This window comes from Lissotriton helveticus, chromosome 3_1 (assembly GCF_964261635.1).
Source record: "Lissotriton helveticus chromosome 3_1, aLisHel1.1, whole genome shotgun sequence".
NCBI lineage: Eukaryota > Metazoa > Chordata > Amphibia > Caudata > Salamandridae > Lissotriton > Lissotriton helveticus.
The window spans coordinates 1675314970-1675327075 of record NC_136061.1 but is presented as its reverse complement, the minus strand read 5'-3'; the positions used below and the strand labels follow the sequence as shown (position 1 = coordinate 1675327075).

Below are 12106 nucleotides of genomic sequence, written 5' to 3'. Positions count from 1 at the left end.
TCTTTAAGCGTGAGTTCATTGAACGCATATCTTCCCTGATAAGAGATACTTTGTGGACACCGTATCGATACACGTCTCTAGGGTTGTGCGGACCGTGGTTATGGCTTCAAGAATGTCCTGCAACATTGGTTCCTTCGTCTTCCCTCTGGGCTCTGGTTTGTCAGGTGTAGTCAATCCTCCTTTGAGGCTCCCGGGAACCCCATCCTATGCGTATTTTGTTAATTTTGCCTAGAGGGCTGGTTTTGAACTGAGGCCCCCACCTTGGTGCACACCAGACTATTCATTCAGATTAACTTGCTGCTGGCGCTGAGAGCAATCAGTGGCGGGCAGTAGTGGGGCTCCAATAATCGCCTTCCTGTGCAACTTAGCCTTTCAATGGCCGAAGCGTGGTCACTGAATCTGCCCTTCTTGAGCCCACAGTTCTAGGGTGTTATCAAACGCGTACCAGAGCCACCCTAGCCATGCGCCTCGGCTTTACACCAGAGCCGGTGTCCGAAGAGGGAGGGTCAACACCCCAGGATCCCTTAACAATAGTCTGTGCCCAATTGCACGAAAGCTGCTGACGCTAACCGGGCAGAGCGGCAGTGTGATGTCTCCGAGCGGCCCCGGTGGTCTCCACCTCCTCTTGTCACTGAATTGTTTGCCTGGATTGCCACTAGTCAGAAGCAGGCCAGAACTGCACCTAACTGCAGATGGGGAGGTCAGGGCATAGATTTCAAATGCACAACTGTGTTCTAATCCTGTAACACAGCGGCGTGGCAGCCCCAGCTCCTTGCTGTCTCTGGCACACAGAGCTGCGTGAAGCTCCTCTGGCAGATTTATGGGGAGCCCGGCTCTGCACCACTCTTACAACTAGCACGGACTTTTCCTTCACCTGAGCCTCCCCACAAGGTTTGTCCACTGCCACAGTGGGGGCCGATCATGGTGTCTCTGCCGATGCTGCAGGGGCGCGCCAGCCAGCCCCTCGGCTCCTCTCTCCGCTCTCCCATCCCTCCACGCTGCACTGCATGTGGTCTCCGATCGCCGGCTGCCCGCTCATCACACTTGCGGTCCACGGATGACAGCGGCCGCGGCACGAGTCTCTCCGTCCGGCTCAATGGGTTGCCGCAAGCAATCGCCCAACAGTTACCTACTCCGGGCAGCTCTATCCGAGGTATTGCCTTGTTGGTGACACGCCTGGCCAGCCCGCACGTGGCCGTTCCTCCAAGTCAATCCGGCTCGATGACGCCAATTGCATTGCCTAGGTTCCGAGTCTCCTTTCCGGCCTCAAAAGGTACCAAATCAGTCCTCGACCCTTCAGATCGTTGATTACGGTGTTAAGGTCCCAGGGTATGTACTTTTATTTGGATGTTGGACGGATTTTAATGCTCGGTCGGTGGAGCCGACTGATTAAGCGGCCACTTTACTGCTCGGCTTGGCCACGCCCCCTACTAAACTTCTTTTATTGTCTTATGAGAAGTATCTATTCTGTGATTACATGATTCAAACAAGACTGATTTTTTTAAAAGTCTTTCCAACACAAAGTTATTTGCCTGAAAGCAACAACAAGAAGCAAGTCCAATAAATTGACATTAAAAGTAAAGTTGCAATCAGAAAGGATTGATGAAATGCAAAACATATTTAAGCGAATTAGGAACATTGCAGTGCAAATTTTGAAGGATTCAGACCATTCCATTGTCCAAAATGGATTTAACACATTTACGTGAAAAACATAACTTATGAAGTTATGTGCCATTTTTACTATTACATGACCAACAAATATTGGGTATATAATTATCCAGTTAAAAAATATAAAAATCAATAAGAAGAAGCCTAAAAAAAAAGATAGAATAATATTTGTGTAATTAGAAGTTTAAGCAATGTGAGGCACATTTTGCTCCATATTTATAAGGCAACTGATTATTCTCAATATACTGATTTTCAGAAACCAAACTGAAACCCCATGTATTCAATTGCTTTTCAAACCTAGTGGGCATGCTATTTCCCTGTACCCATTTAGTGCAAGAATGCCCTTAAGGGTAAACGTCCTGCTTTACAAGACTCATGCCACCACAGCAAAATCTTTTACTTTTACCCTAAGACGTCCCCCAGGTGAACGAAAGTCTTGGAGAAATTATGAAATACTAGGGTATTTTGACCTAGAATTACAGATTCCAAAGTTAATTCCTAAATTCTCAGGGAAATCTCAGGAATCAACCAGCAATCAATGTTAATTCTGCACCCCCAGAGTTAATGGGACCCTCAGAAATGTGGGTGCAGAATTAACAACAATGTGTCTGGCAAACTCATAATTAGGCCCTGAACATTGATTTGTGCAAAGTATTTGGAACTTAATGTGTTGTACATTACTTTTCCATTGTTGACATTAACAGCAAATATACTGCCTTATCTATATGTTGTAAATGATAAACGTAATAAAAACGTCCTGCTGTACTGCATAGAGAAAGACTGTCCCTGTCTAACACAGAAGGCAAGCATATTATTTGAATAAGTCCCACAAACTATAATACAAAAACTATTGACAAGTAAAGAAAAGTATTCCTTACTTCAAACATCAGAAATCTTAAATGTAAAACATTTGCTCTGCTAAACAACATGATTACATTTAGAAAAACGTAATTTTAAAGACAATATTTTATTGATGTCCATATGCAACTAAACCAATGCACCATGTTTGTGATTTTTAAAGACAAAAACAATTAATGAAAATCCATTAACACTAGTGTCATCACCTTATGTTTCACACCTGACTGAAAATGCATCTGTAAAGGTAATTTCACTGAGTGAAATATTCATGCTTTTCGCTAGGTACATTAACTTTAATTTTATTTATTTACCCGCAATTCATGCATCAAATAGGCACTGTGGAATCACAATTGCACCAAGATGGTTTCTAAAAAACAACTTTCCATCTTTCTCATCACTGCAGTCTTGTTTTTTTAACAAGTCTATTAATGAAACTATCCAGTCAGATGGGGCTACTTTACAAATGTCAATGGTGTTTGTTATGAAATCCACAAGAAGCTCTCCATCTCTGCTGCCCTGGACAAAGCATTCTGAAATGTCCAATTCAGATGGTAAATGGTAATATTCATATTTAACTCTTTGCTCATCTAGAATTGTCTTCACACTCCAAGAAGAGATTAATGAGACCGGATCATTCTTGGCACAATACCAGCCATGTTTCTTCAACAATGCGTCCCATCCACTGTTTCCTGTAAAGGGGAAAATAAAGTCTTTTATACATAGTAAGTCATGTTCAATAAAATTATGTTGAATGCTTGAAGAGAAATTAAAGCGATGCACTGACCAGAAATGTACTTACTCATAATCAGACTCAGACTACACTGCTCAAGTGGTAATCCGCAGGATAGGACAAACATTGCTACAACCTAAACAAACTATGAGGTCAAAGGAGAATTCTAAGTTTCATAATGGCTCTTCTCTCATAGTTCTTGCTACAAACCTGCATCAGTGGGACCCTTTAAACCGTAGAGCCTTGCAAGTTCCTGAATACCTTCCCAACGAGGATAAGGGCCTATCCCAAAATGTGGATCCAAGTGAGTACCTGATTTGAGGTATTTCTATACCAACCTGCCAAACTTTGGCTAACACACCTTTTGTGTCCCACTTCATGTGCAAAAGCAAGATGCAGCTACATGTGTTTCCTGTTATTTTGGTGATTTAGGCCTTGTTAAGGAGGAGATAGATGGTGGCAAAGTGAGCTACAGATAGTGGTGCACACCTCTTCTGACAGTCCCACACCATGTAGATACATGGTTGTCTTTTCACCAATGGAGGAAAAAAGTGAGAGGAGTGAAGCTAGTTTTTCCATTTTCAATAGCATACGTGTCTACACTCAATGGGTGACAACAGCAATCATCAGTGTCATGGTTGCACCCAGGGGAGGCAACAGCTAAAGCTGCAGCCATGCCTTCCGAACCCTAGGCAACGAATGCCGCAGTTGTGGCTCAAGCAAATAGAAAGGTGATGATTTAGCAACCAGAATCACCCATTCAAGAATGGACAACGGGTGCTTGAGTACCTGTCCAATTGAGCCAGTCTTCTAACTGATAGCATAGCCAATGTTTAGGATTCCCCAGTCAATTCATGCCTCTCTGATGCCATGCAAGAGAACTCAGCAGCAGACTTTGTTGTGCTATCAATGCACCAGCTCCATTAGAAGACCTCAGATTCACCTTGATTTGGAATTAAGGTCACAGGCAGGGGCTACATAGAGAGGCAAAATGGATTGGGATGACAAAAAAGTATCCAGCAAAGCTGCTTGTTCAGCACCGAACAGACACAAATGTTGCACTCAATTCTGATAGCATAGCATTGGTCTCTTCCAATTCTTTTCAAATTAATTCACCTGAGAAACTAAAGCAATTCACTAATGATGAAACTGACTCAAAATCCTTCAAAGGAAGCTTGAGTTCCACTGATAAGATACCCACCCTGAATAAAAAAATAATGAGCACATCCTCAAAGGTTGGACTGATGCACACTTGTTATCCCATTCTCTAAGTGCTAGACTATAAACCTAAACTAGGTTTTTAAAGGAGCCTACATACAGTTGATGCTTTACTGCTTTTCGGAGGGCAAAATGACATCAGTGACTCTTCTGAAATATAATATATTATTTATTCTATGCAGGTGGTCAGGGGTAAAAAAGCACTAGATACGCTAGAATCCTGGCCTAACAATGTTTCCATTGGAAAATGGGTGCTCAAAATTACAAATAAGCGAAATAATCCAAATATGATTCACTGTAAGAAAGGAGTGCCTAGATGCAGTGCAAACCATATACGATGTTGCAAAATCTTAAGACTCTCTGCAGTAGAACCAGTATCAGCACAACATTATAAATAGCCTAGTGAGTCAGAGTCAACCATCTTTGACTGATTTTTCCAGCATTTGGATCACCTGATGTGGGAATGACTCATTGGGCAATTCTGGTGTACCAATCCATTAAAGCTCCAGCAACTCAAGCAAAATTCATGATGACACACAGATAAAAGAACTTTTCTTGGGGACCATCTTTCAACTCATTCAGATACATAGACATGAGCCATTAGCACACTATATGAAGGCCTAGCCTGATAAGCTGAAGAACTAAAGAACTAACAGTTCTTATCAGAGGTGGCCAGAAATATATGTACCCTGACTGAGCAGATGGCTGAACCCGAAAAATGTACTGCAGAGACTGAGGAAGAAACAGCACGAATAACTGCATCAGTTCAAGGGCATGAGTGACAAGTTCAGAATATCCAATGCAAATAATTCAAGATCTAGATAACCAGCAGTGAAGGGATAATCGTCAGGTGTTTGGTATTCCACAAGGGCAGGAGGGGAATGATCCCCAGCAATACATTGTATACTTATTGCAAAATGCATTTTCTGACCTAACTGACTTGGGTTTTGACTACAAAATTCAAAATGCCAATGTGCTTCATTTGGCTATAAATATGCATTTCAATTTGCTTACCACTACCAGGCAAAGACCCATTTTGATAAATATTGGTAACTCTTTATTATGACATACAACCTATCTGAAGGCGCATCCTACTAATTCAATCCTGCAGATTTTTTTGGTTGATCTAGTTACTGTGAAGTATAACAAAATCCCATTGGGAAAATAAGTTTAAGGTTTTTCACACCCTAAATGGGTCTCGAAATATCACTCATTCCTTTCATACCCCAACAACATACTCCAATCAATATACCTAAATCTACCTGACAGACCAGTGAGTTTAATTTATATGCAATTTATTGGGTTACAAGTTCATAAAAGAGATTTTTCTTTATGTTTTTTACATAAAAGGCTAAAATTCAAAATGATGCATATCAACAAATTATTAAAAACAATATACAATCACAATAATAACAACATTATACAAAAGCATAGAACAAATTCATGAGAGAGTATTGCACCAGACCTATACACTTGGTCTTAGAAAACTACACATCCCCTATCATGTTTATATATTTCTCAAACAGTACTTGACAACATTTGTACACCATTGGCCGTTCAAGTAGTGCGAAGCAAGGAGATTGTGCATTAATTCGTGTGCGTCGACACGTTTCGATGGATTTTCGTTTTATACCATCTTTATCAAGACCAAAACTTCAGTCTCATTAGACAGGAAACAGTCGTGAATGGCAAAATGCCTATAAAAACAAATTAAAATCAGAAGCCAACATTTGCATGTTCATACATCCTAGATTTCAACTGGTCTGTTAAGGAAGAAGGTTTTACTTTCTACACATCTACCCATCTAGATGATCCCACAGACTCGTTAATGTACATATCATGTTGTTATCTACTAGCTGTTAAAATAAGAATAGCCTCACTAGCATTTGGCCCAGGGTTCATGTCTGATGAATTATTCTATAGGGGTCTATCTAATGATGTATCTCCTTATCTTAATGCATCCTACCTCTTAGATCTTTACTTAGACGCACTCATACATTTTGGGACACCAATTAATACAGGATAAAGATCCTCTTCCTCCACACAAACCATTCAACACTCAACACACATTGTTCATCCTTATTTCACTCATCGTTTTATGAGGTATCCACTCACCTTCTATTTATAGTTCAAGTTCAAGTTCAGGCATTTATAAAGCGCACTACTCACCCAGAGGGTCTCAAGGCGCTAGAGGGAGGGGTTCACTGTTTGTCGAATAGCCATGTTTTCAGTTCTTTTCTGAAGGAGATGTGATTCTGAGTAAGGCGGAGGTGGGTGGGGAGTGAGTTCCAGGTCTTGGCAGCCAGGAAGGAGAAGGATCTGCCACCCATGGTGGTTTTTCGGATGCGCGGGACTGCGGCGAGGGCTTGATTGGATGATCTTAGTTGGCGGGTGGGATAGTAGAAGGACAGTCGGGTGTTGAGGCATTCGGGTCCTAGATTATAAAGGGCCTTGTGTGCGTGGGTAAGAAGGCGGAAAGTAATTCTTTTGTTGACGGGAAGCCAGTGGAGGTTTTTTAAGTGACCGGTGATGTGCTCTTGGCGCGGGATGTCTAATATGAGTCTCGCTGATGCGTTTTGGATGCGCTGGAGCTTTTTCTGCAATTTTGTTGTAATTCCGGCGTAGAGTGTGTTGCCATAGTCCAGTCGACTCGTGACCAGTGCATGGGTGACAGTTTTTCTTGTTTCGAGGGGGATCCAGCGGAAGATCTTTTTGAGAATGCGAAGGACGTTGAAGCAGGAGGATGATACGGCGTTGGCTTGTCTGGACATTGAGAGAGAGGAGTCTAGAATGAAGCCAAGGTTACGTGCATGGTCTGTGGGTGTGGGCGCTGATCCCAAAGCGGAAGGCCACCAGGAGTCGTCCCAAGCTGAGGGGGAGGATCCTAGGATGAGCACCTCCGTTTTGTCTGAGTTGAGTTTTAAGCGGCTCTGTTTCATCCATTCGGCTACTTCTTTCATACCTTCGTGAAGGTTGTTTTTGGCGGTGTTGGGGTCTTTGGTGAGGGAAAGGATTAGCTGGGTGTCGTCGGCGTAGGAGATGATGTTGAGGTTGTGTTGACGTGCGATGGAGGCGAGGGGACTCATGTAGACGTTGAAGAGGGTGGGACTGAGTGAGGAGCCTTGAGGTACGCCGCAGATGACTTCGGTGGGCTATGAGTAGAAAGGGGGGAGTCGGACTCTCTGGGTTCTCCCGGCTAGGAACGAGATGATCCAGTCCAAGGCTTTACCTTGAATGCCGATGTTGTTGAGGCGTTGTATGAGGGTGTTATGACAGACAGTGTCGAAGGCGGCGGAGAGGTCAAGTAGAATGAGGGCCACTGTTTCACCGTTGTCCAGGAGTGCTCGGATGTCGTCGGTCGCCGCAATGAGGGCGGTTTCGGTGCTGTGTTTGGCTCGAAAGCCGTTCTGTGAGGGATCCAGGGAGTTGTTGGATTCAAGGAAGGCTGCGAGTTGGCTATTGACGGCTTTCTCGATGACTTTGGCCGGGAAAGGGAGGAGGGAAATGGGTCGGTAGTTTTTCAGTTCTGAGGGGTCTGCAGTTGGTTTTTTCAGAAGGGCGCTGAGTTCGGCGTGTTTCCATATTTCTGGAAAGGTGGCGGAGTTGAAGGAGCAGTTGATGACATCGCGGAGTTGGGGTGCGATGATGGAGTCAGCTTTGTTGAAGATGTAGTGGGGACAGGGGTCAGAAGGTGAGCCAGAGTGGATTGAGTTCATGAGGCGAATGGTGTCTTCAATGGTGATTGGGTTCCAGGAATTAAGGTAGTTAGTTGGAAGGGTGGGATCTGAAGGGGGTGGGGTGAGTTGTTCATTGGGAGTATTCTTGAAGCTGTTGTGGATGTCGGCAATTTTGTTGTAGAAGAAGGAGGATAACGCATCGCAGAGGTCTTGGGAGTTAGTGATGTCGTTGGATGCTGCGGGAGGGTTGGTGAATTCTTTGACGATATTGAAGAGTTCCTTGCTGTTATGAGAATTGTTGTCGAGACGGTCCTTAAATGCTGATTTCTTGGCGTATCGAATCAGTTGGTGGTGTTTGCGGGTGGCTGTCTTGAGGGAGGCCATGTTGTCTGAGGTTGGTTCTTTTCTCCAATTCTTCTCCAGGGTGCGGCATGTCTTCTTGGATTTTTTAAGGTCATCATTGAACCAGGGAGCCTTTTTGCTGGATGATTTCAACTGGTGTTTTTTCAGGGGTGCAAGTTCGTCTGCACTGTGGGTAATCCATTGCCTGAGGTTGGTGGCCGCTTGGTCTGGGTCCGTTGCTAGGGTGGGAGTATTTTGGCTGAGTGATGTGAGGAGTTGGTCAGTGGTGATTTTGTTCCAATTTCTTCGGGGAATGGGTTGTGGACGGATGTGGGTCAGGGTTGTTTTGTAGCTGAAGTGAACACAGCTGTGATCCGTCCAGTGGAGAGCTGTAGTGTGATCGAAGGAGATGTGCTTGCTGGAGGTGAAGATAGGGTCGAGCGTGTGTCCGGCTGTGTGAGTGGGGGTGTCAACAAGTTGTTTGAGTCCGAGATTGGCCAAGTTGTCCAGAAGGGTGGTGGTGTTGTTGTCGAGAATGTTGTCAAGGTGGTAGTTGAGGTCTCCTAGAAGAATGTAGTTCTCTGAGGCGAGGGCGTGCGGGCTGACTAAGTCAGTGATGTCGTCTCTGAATTGAGATCGGGTGCCTGGGGGCCTGTAAATGAGGGTTCCTCTAAGTGTGGTCCTGGGGTCGGTGTGGATCTGAAAGTGGAGGTGTTCGGCGGTTGCAAGATTGTCGTCAGAGCTGGTTGTAATTTTGATGGTGTTTCTATGGACGATGGCGATGCCTCCTCCAGTTTGATCGGTGCGGTCTTTTCGAATGATCTTGTAAGTGTCCGGTATGGCTATGGCGATGTCGGGGGCAGAGGATGCATTCATCCATGTTTCAGTAAGGAAGGCGATGTCAGGTGACGAATTGTCGATTAAGTCCCAGAGTTCGGTTGCATGTCTGTGGACCGAGCGGGTGTTCAGTAGGATGCATTTCAAGTCGTTGGGTTCGGAGCTGTGTGTGGGGGAAGTGTGTTTGGTGAGGGTCCTGAAGCAGTTGAACTTACAGGAGAGGCAGGAGAATGGGCCGTGGGTACGTCCTGGGGTAGCTGCGCAGCAAAGTGGGGTGCGTCCGGCGTTGAGGGCGAGGAGAGTAGCGGCATCATAAGTTACTCTGGGGGGTTGGGAGCGGCATTGAGCAGGGGGACGGGCGCTGGGCGCGGTCCAGGCGCGGACGGGCGCAGACGGGCTTACCTTTGGCGCGCCTTCGGCGTGGACGCAGCGCGTGGACGCAGCGCGTGGACGCTGCGCGTTGAGTCATCCGACTAAATGGATATTGTGGGGGGGCGGGCGTGGGAGGGGCAGCTGGGAGGCGGTAGCGGGGAGGAGAGGCGGGCCGGGCCGAGGGAAAGCACAACAACAAGATGGTGGGCGGGATGGAAAGTGAAACCGGGCACAGGCAACAACACTTCACTTAACTTGAGCACAGTTAATGCAGCAAATGTAAACAAATGTAAAACAGCGCGCTAATACAGGTCTAAGTCCGGATGAGATCAAATTGAAGCAGTGAATGAGGCAACGATACCGGATACAGCAAAGCGCTTCAGCCACAGTGATGTTCACCAGCTGGAGTCAGGGAGCGAGGGGGGGGGAGCGACCGTGTTGGAGCAAGTCCAGGCGGTCACAGATGAGCTGTGGAGGAGGTGAGCACTCTATTCGTGGGTGGGAGGGGCAGCTGGGAGGCGGTAGCGGGGAGGAGAGGCGGGCCGGGCCGAGGGAAAGCACAACAACAAGATGGTGGGCGGGATGGAAAGTGAAACCGGGCACAGGCAACAACACTTCACTTAACTTGAGCACAGTTAATGCAGCAAATGTAAACAAATGTAAAACAGCGCGCTAATACAGGTCTAAGTCCGGATGAGATCAAATTGAAGCAGTGAATGAGGCAACGATACCGGATACAGCAAAGCGCTTCAGCCACAGTGATGTTCACCAGCTGGAGTCAGGGAGCGAGGGGGGGGGAGCGACCGTGTTGGAGCAAGTCCAGGCGGTCACAAATGAGCTGTGGAGGAGGTGAGCACTCTATTCGTGGGTGGGAGGGGCAGCTGGGAGGCGGTAGCGGGGAGGAGAGGCGGGCCGGGCCGAGGGAAAGCACAACAACCAGATGGTGGGCGGGATGGAAAGTGAAACCGGGCACAGGCAACAACACTTCACTTAACTTGAGCACAGTTAATGCAGCAAATGTAAACAAATGTAAAACAGCGCGCTAATACAGGTCTAAGTCCGGATGAGATCAAATTGAAGCAGTGAATGAGGCAACGATACCGGATACAGCAAAGCGCTTCAGCCACAGTGATGTTCACCAGCTGGAGTCAGGGAGCGAGGGGGGGGGAACGACCGTGTTGGAGCAAGTCCAGGCGGAATACCTACTGAGTTGATACCACGGCTATTGTCACCCAGTTTGGTCTGACTCACTCCTTGGGTTTATGTTAAAAAAACTTTAGTTCTCAGTGGGAGCTAAAAAGGATAGTATGATCCTATTATTGGTAATCGGGTATTCTATTTATTAAGCCTTTGTACTTGTTTATTGCCTAGAGTCTCACCTTAGTTGACTGTGCGTGGATCTCGGTTCAGCTGTTAAATTTCTGGTTGCTTTGCTGGTTGCATTAGTATGATCACCCCTATAGTGGTATAAAATATATGTCCTACTATTGTTATTAAACCCCCATTCTTAAATTAAAAGAGGAGGGGGGAGAAAGCAGAAGCATAACGATTTTGTCCATATGTTAGCTCACTCATACCTCAGTTTGACAAACTTGTAGGCCTCATGCTCACGAATTGCCTTTCGAGTCTTCCTTTTTAATTTTTGGAGATAGCTCAAAGCTGGTTGGTTCGACAATTATTACAGATGTGCTCCGTTTCTGTTGGAAGATAAATGATCACAGAGTTCTGTTTTTACTATTCGTGCCTTCATTGATTCGAGTTGTACTGCCTCTCTTTTACATGTAGGGAACAGTTTGGGAAGCCCGGTTATCTTAAAGGCCCAAGGACATAGTGAAATCCTTTTGATAATCAAAACGCCGTACCTAAAGACGCTGTTAGTCGCCTTATGTATACATGCCATGGAGGTCGGCATCGTGGACCCTGAGTTAGAGCTATGATTTATGTCCCTGGTCACGAATATATATAAATATGGCGTAAAAATGCTCCAGTTTGTTATTACTATCCAAAAACATATACGGGCATTTATCTTATTTTGGTCCCTCGAATTCATGGTCTTGAATTCAAAAATGCCCCATCTGTCAAATTTGTAATGCCCAGCACAAGTCAGCATTCTAGTGCTGAGCCTGTAACTACACTGAACACCCACCCACCACTGATGTCACAGGCCATGTGACACAGTACCAATAAAAGAGGCCGAGCGCACGTGCTCTGGGCCAGTTGCACCGAGCAAGCAGTGTGTCCTGCGTCCCAGTCATTTTCCAGCATGAGGGCTTTAGGCCCGACCTTACAATGGCGACGAGGGTAGCTGTGTCCATGCGTGCCACAGCTCTAAACATCATCGAGGAAAAGGGGGAGAGAATGCTGCTCGCCTGAGAGCACCCCCTGCGAAGAAACGGGCCGGCCG

At 45.8% G+C, this 12106-nt stretch overlaps 1 pseudogene; it reads right to left on the bottom strand.

Moving 5' to 3' along the window:
- Positions 1-2761: 2761 nt before the first annotated feature.
- LOC144825089 (histamine N-methyltransferase A-like) overlaps positions 2762-12106 on the bottom strand; it is a 340611-nt pseudogene continuing 331266 nt past the window's right edge.